At 37.4% G+C, this 7,291-nt stretch overlaps 1 non-coding gene across 1 annotated transcript; it reads left to right on the top strand.

The window, feature by feature from the left end:
• Window positions 1-5,715: 5,715 nt before the first annotated feature.
• Window positions 5,716-5,822, top strand: LOC145564306 (small nucleolar RNA R71). The gene has a single exon (XR_014094795.1). It is a non-coding gene; the product is annotated as a small nucleolar RNA R71 (small nucleolar RNA).
• Window positions 5,823-7,291: the final 1,469 nt, after the last annotated feature.

Genomic DNA, 7,291 nt, shown 5'->3' with positions numbered 1-7,291 from the left:
TCTCAATCTGTATTGTGGTGGCCAACGATGCATAAGGATGCTCACAAGTTCGTTTCACAATGTGATAGGTGTCAAAGAAGTGGTGGCATTACCAAAAGGGATGAAATGCCTCAAAAAAATGTATTGGAAGTTGATCCCTTTGATGTTTGGGGGGTGGACTTTATGGGGCCTTTCGTTTCTTCTTGTGAAAATCTATATATCTTTGTAGCGGTTGATTATGTGACAAAATGGATTGAAGCCATACCCTTGATCGAGGGTTAAATAGGTCGTTAAGCTACTACCCTAATCAAATTAATCATTTATAATACCTAAACTTACACCAAACTAGTTAGTGGTAAGTAAAGGGTCGAACCACTAGGGAAGCACACTAATTCAACATCAATAATCACTAATGCAAGAGTAAAAAAGGGAATTGTTTTTCTTCGTTTTGTTGAGTAAGAACACTAAAACTACAAATAAGCAAGAAAATGATGATTTAAATCAAGGGAAAATGACGCTAGGGAATACGGGGGTGTCAAATATGATTAGAAAGAGGGGAATAATAATGATTATCATGAAACACATGCCAAAGAACACAAGATTCTACCTAAACAATTCATTCTCATGCAATAGTCTAGGCAATTCAATGAAAGAGATCTACACTAATAAGGATCATTCTCATGCATCCTATTAGTTACAATCAAATCAAGAGAATAAAGAAACACAATCCATAAAAACACCACTTTAATAACTCATTCTCATGCAATCATTAAAATAGAGATGATTTTAATCTAGTTCAAATCACTTTCATGCATTTAATTTAGAAAACATCAAATAGAGTGCAACAATAATCTCAAGCTATTAAAAATCATGTCTTTCATCAATTTATGGCATAAGTTCAATCCAACCATCATCATTCATCCAATATCAACTCATATCATACACCCCCTTCCCCTAGCTAAAATATTAGCCTAGAGAAGGAAGATAAAACATAATATCAAAACTAGAAACAAACTCAAGAAACTCAAAACAAAACATGATTAAAAACAATGAAATCAATATCAACTAGATGAACTAATAAGATTAACAAAAAATAAGCAACAATAAATGATAATAAATAAAGCTAAAGGAAAGGATTAGAAATTACTAAAGAAAGGAAAAGATGAAAACTTTAATTCTTGCTTGATTGAAGATTAAACTTGAGCAAAGTTGAATACTTGGAAGAAAATTGAGCAATAATCTACTTTCTCTCTGTAAAAAATTATCTAATCTAACCCTAAAACCTAGAGAGAGAAGCTCTCCTAAAACTAGAGAAAAAGATCTAATAATCTCCAGAAGTCCTATCTAAAAACAAGCCTCGAATATAAATAGAGACGCGCAAAAACGCTGAACAGGGCTCGCTGTGCGCCCGCCCCTTTGTGGGTTGGGGCTTGCTGGCAGAGTTGTGCGCCCGAGCAAGGGAGTGTGCGCCCGCGCAAGGGAGTGTGCGCCCGCGCAAGGGAGTGTGCGCCCGCGTAAGGGAGTGTGCGCCCGCGCACAGGTCGCACACAACCCGCGCAAATCTCTCTGCCTCGATTCTGAAATTTACATCCTTCTGCGCGGGTTCTGACAGGGCTGCGTGCCCGCGCACTATGGCCGCGCTCTCGCGCACATTTAGCGCTCCCTTGCACCTTGCTTCTTCGATTCTACTCTCGTGCTTACTTGTCCTCTTCTTTGCAATCCAAGACTTCAAATACCTAAGCACAAGCACCAAGGGAAGCAATAAGGTAAAGGCAACGGTGAAAACACGCAATAAAGGGAAGCATTTAAGCATATACGCGATTTCATCCAAAACACATCGAGACATGTATGGATGCATTATTTGAACAAAAAAACTACAAAACACCTCAAGACAAGCTAAAACAAAGCATAAACACTACCCTAAGAATGACATAAATGTCACTTATCAAACTAAAAACTTAAAATATAAACATAGAAAATAAGAGAAATTTAAATAAATTAACAAAATAAGCTAAAAACTATTATAAACTACTAAAATACATAAAATAGAGATCTAATAAGGAAAATAAGAAAAAGAGTGAAATAAAGCGTAAAACTAGGGAAATTCTTAGAAACTAAACCGGAAAATAAGCATAAAAATACCCTAAAAGTGACATAAAAGTCACTTATCAAACTCCCCCAAGCTAAACTTTTGCTCGTCCTCGAGCAAATTAACATGAAACACGAGAGAAGGAGAGTGAATTATTCACGCAAAGCTAAGACACTAAAGGAGATAAGAATGTACACTAACTCACTTTTGTAGGAATCACGGTCAATTTTAGCAACTAAAGACAAGCCCTTAAAACCCCTAGATCGCCCTAGGGGACGAGTATGCTATCGTGAGGGTTTCCTAAGAGCTTAACCCACAACTCTAGACAAATACCAAGGCAAAACAAAAAGAAAAAGAAAAGCAAACACAAAAAACAAACACAACCATGACCAACATAACATAGCAAGGTTTAGGAAAACCAATCAAGCTTAAAGGCGGAAAATACTTCATTTGGACTAAAAAAGAAGAGACATGCACCAAAGAATACTCACCTTTCTCAATACAATGAGTGAAAACACGTTATAAGATGCTCATGGTTGAAAGAGACAAACCTAAGCTAAGCATAAAGAACTAGAGAATTCATTCTCCGCCCTAGCCCCATCTAAGACGGTCCACGTTCTCTCCACTAGCTTGAAATCACCCCCTAGTTAGCTCCTCATGATTCCACGAAGGAACCGGAAAAAGATTCAATTTGTCGATTTAGTGGGTCATCCCGACATCTCAACTATGCATACTCTCTCCATAGGGTTGAAATATATCTCCCTCCACCGGAATTTGACCTCACCCCTCTAAATTCTAAGGGTCTTAACTAGGGTTGTAACGTAAGGCAAAGGGTTAAGGCGGGGTAAAAATTTGAAATTTTTGGTGATTTTCCTAAGTGAAGCAGAAGGGTGATCAAACCTCAAAAACAAACTCAAGAAATCATCAAACATCAAACAAAAATACCAATAGTGTCATCTCCCCCAAGCTTACTTAACACCAACATACTATAAAAGCAAAAACGAAATAACGCTCCAACTCCCCCAAGCTAGAACGAAGCATTGTCCTCAATGCTTAACTTAGGGAAGAAAACAAAACCTAACCTTTTTTTTTTTTGAAACTTTTATTTGATTTCCTTGCCTTTTTTAACTAAGGACGGCTTTTTCTGGGATGCATTTTCTTTACACAATATATACAATTTACTTTCTTGCTTGGTACAAAGAGCATAATACTTTCTCATTTTCATTACAACACAAAACAAATTCTCAAACCAAAATGCTTCACAAACTAAGGGTTAGGGAAACGAAAGGTCATAAGGCTTGTAATGTGGCTCATAATCAAGAAAGGGAATAGGCTCAAAGGGTTGGCAAGAGGAGCAAATGCAAAATAAAAACAAAAAATGTAACAAAACAAAAAGAAGATAAAGAAAAATGAGAAAAGGGTGCCCTTTTCCTCCCCTAGAGCTGTTTGGTCACGATCTTGGGAGTTACAGGACAACACAAGGATTAAGATATGCATAGGCAAGGATCCTAAAAGCCGCTCAACAAAATTGATGAAGGCTTGAACAGTTTAAACCTCACAAAGGATGGGAAGTAAGCAAATACTAACTAAAGAGCTTAAAATCCACTATAGAGAGCAACACCATCTTACCACTTTTCCGTGAACTAAGGGTTCAAACGTCCTCAATAGTTCTTAAGCTTGCTACCTTAGCTAAAAATTTGTTTATCTCAACCACAAGCACTCTCAAACCATGTAGGCCGTCATCAATTAGGAAGAAAAACATTCTTTGGCACATTATCAAAGCAATCAATTCCAAATGCATGAGCGAATTCCAAAACAAATTCATTTCATCTTGCCATAGTAATGTTTGCCACAAAAAAATGGAAAACAAAACAAAAGAAAGAGGAATAAATAAAAAAGGTTCACAAACTAGGCATATAATCCAAATAAGTCCCAATTGTCAAACAATTGATCGTTCGATAACAACATCAACGATCCCAGGTTCCATAGAACTAATGCAAACAACCTCGAACCATTCAACTTCTTCCTAAACTAGTCATAAACTAAGCACTCAAAGAAAGAGTAAAAGAGTAAAAATAAGAAAGGCTCACCGGGAGGCTAGCTTAAAAGAATTAAGGAGCATAAAATAGAGTTCACCAAATGTCACTCCGCTCCAAACTTCCAAAAAGCAACCTACAAGGCAAGACAAGACACAAAAGAAAACATTAAAAGATAACAAAGAAATAAAACAAAAAGAAAAAGAAAGGAGGGGGAGAAAAAGGGTTAGAAATCCTCCGGGTTGCCTCCCGGGAAGCGCTTGTTTATGGTCTCTAGCTTGACCCTTCACCTCATTCAAGGTGGATTAAAGAACATCACCCTCATCAACTTGAGGATTGAATCATATATGCCCCCAAGCTTGAGAACTAGCAATCCTTGAGGTCTCACATCACCACAAGGAAAAGGGGGGAATGAATTAAGAGCCAATAGTGGCTCATCTTTTCTCTTTCTCTTCTTCTTGTTGATTCTTCTTCTTTTTCACTCTTCTTTCTTTTCCTTCTAAAAGGGGGATTGAGCTTGGAATCCTCAATATTAGGAAGGGCAACCTCACCTTCCTTAAGAGAGCCTTCAAACCAAGCGGGAACTTCAAGGAAGTCATCATACCTCATTGTCACCTTATCATCACGTGGAGGTAAGCTCTAATTAGCCATCACATCATCGACCACATTAACTCTACATACACTCACCGCCATAGGGCTATTCAAAACGACATTCTCAACTACCCTACAAGGAAAGGGAACCGGGCCTTCAAACTTGTTTGGTTCACTAAAATCAAATGGCTCCTCATTTTGTTCTTGAACCTTCTTCTCAACCACATCATCTATAACCTTGTCCTCCTTGCAAGTTTTGGGTTGATAAGTATGTGAAGGGTTAGTAGATGATTGTAAGGGGAGTTTTGTGGTTAAATGGAGAGAAGAAGTTTTGGCTAGTTGGGAATCAACAACTTCATTATAAGATTTAATTTCTCGGAACTGTTGAGTGATAATTTGACGTTGTTGAAGAATTCGGGTTTGTGTGTGGTCGGGTGGAGATTTTTCATCATACGCTTGAGGACATAGGTCATGATTTTGATCTTGAGAGTTCTCTACTTGGTTGGAAAGGTAGGAAAAGTTTTGGGTTGGTGGATTGAAGAGAGGTCCATCTTGGGGGTAGGAGTTTTCTTGCCTTGGAGGTTGTTGAAGTTGTTGGGATTGAGCTTGGGTTACAAACTCTTCTTCCCTCAAAGTCAAAGCCTCACCTTGCTTGGGATTGAACTCTCTACAATACGATGCATCATGATCCGTCCCACCACAACAAGCACATGAGAAATAAATGATTTGTGAAGGTTTTGAACACAATCCAACACTTGAGTTCAACTTGGAAGACCTTCATTCAAGAGCTCAACTATGTGCTTAAGTTGGCCGACTTTCTCCAACTCATAAAGATCTCCTTGCTTCCCTTGGGACCTTATTTGGCCTCCCCAAGAATAGTTAGTAGCCACTTCTTCAATTGTAGCTTCAACTTGGCTTTGAGGGATCTTAATCAATTGGCCACCGGAACCCGCATCTAGATTTTTCCTTGATATTGGCTCCAAGCCATCTTAAAAGAATCTCATGAGCAAATTATGGTTGAATTCATGATGAGGACATGCTCTAATCAAATCCTTAAACCTTTCCCAAGCTTCCCCAAGAGTTTCATCAGGTTCTTGCTCAAAGGAAGCTATCTTCCTCCTCATTTTTGTGATTTTCTCATCGAAAATGAACCTCTTGAGAAAGGCCTTCGTAACTTCCTTCCATGTGGTGAGAGAGTTGGGCTTTAAAAGCTTGAGCCATTTCTTTGCTCTTCCGGTGAGAGATTGCCGAAAGAGATGCATACGAATGTAATCTTGGCTCACTTCATTTGTTTGCATCATTTCACACAACTCAAGGAATCGGTCCAAATGCTCAATGGGGTCTTCACTTACGCCTCCGGAAAATTGCTCAATTTGCACCATCCTAGCATATTGTGGATGGATTGTGAAATTAGTCTCGGTGGTCGGGAGAAGTATACCACTTGTGAGCTCATAGATTTCCGGATTTCCAAACTCCCTAAAAAGAAGGTCATCCTCTTGTCTTACCATATCTCTCTTTGAATACAACAAAGCTAAGCACACGATTAACAATGACAAGTAGGATTAAGCAAGCAAAATAAAAGAAAGGAAAGCAAATAAAGTGACTCTAACAATAGCAAAAATAAATGTTAAACAAGCCGCTTCCCTGACAACGACGCCAAAATTTGATCGAGGGTTAGATAGGCCGTTAAGCTACTACCCTAATCAAATTAATCATTTATAATACCTAAACTTACACTAAACTAGTTAGTGGCAAGTAAAGGGTCGAACCACTAGGGAAGCACACTAATTCAACATCAATAATCACTAATGCAAGAGTAAAAAGGGAATTGTTTTTGTTGGTTTTGTTGAGTAAGAACACTAAAACTACAAACAAGCAAGAAAATGATGATTTAAATCAAGGGAAAATGACGATAGGGAATACGAGGGTGTCAAATATGATTAGAAAGAGGGGAATAATAATGATTATCATGAAACACATGCCAAAGAACACAAGATTCTACCTAAACAATTCATTCTCATGCAATAGTCTAGGCAAATCAATGAAAGAGGTCTACACTAATAAAGATCATTCTCATGCATCCTATTAGTTACAATCAAATCAAGAGAATAAAGAAACACAATCCATAAAAACTCCACTTTAATAACTCATTCTCATGCAATCTTTAAAATAGAGATGATCTTAATCTAGTTCAAATCACTTTCATGCATTTAAACTAGAATACATCAAATAGAGTGCAACAATAATCTCAAGCTATTAAAAATCATGTCTGTCATCAATTTATGGCATAAGCTCAACCCAACCATCATTCATCCAATATCAACTCATATCATCCACCCTCTTCCCCTAGCTAAAAGATTAGTCTAGAGAAGGGAAATTAAACATAATATCAAAACTAGAAACAAACTCAAGAAACTTAAAACAAAACATGATTAAAAACAATGTAATCAATATCAACTAGATGAACTAATAAGATTAACAAAAATAAGCAACGATAAATGCAAATAAATAAAGCTAAAGGAAAGGATAAGAAATTACTAAAGAAAGGAAAAGATGAAAACTTGAATTCTTGCTTGATTGAAGATTAAACTTGAGC

The sequence above is a fragment of the Chenopodium album genome, chromosome 1 (genome assembly GCF_948465745.1).
Source record: "Chenopodium album chromosome 1, dcCheAlbu1.1, whole genome shotgun sequence".
Lineage (NCBI taxonomy): Eukaryota > Viridiplantae > Streptophyta > Magnoliopsida > Caryophyllales > Amaranthaceae > Chenopodium > Chenopodium album.
Note: the sequence above shows the minus strand (reverse complement) of the source record. Positions and strands in the feature narration are given on the sequence as shown.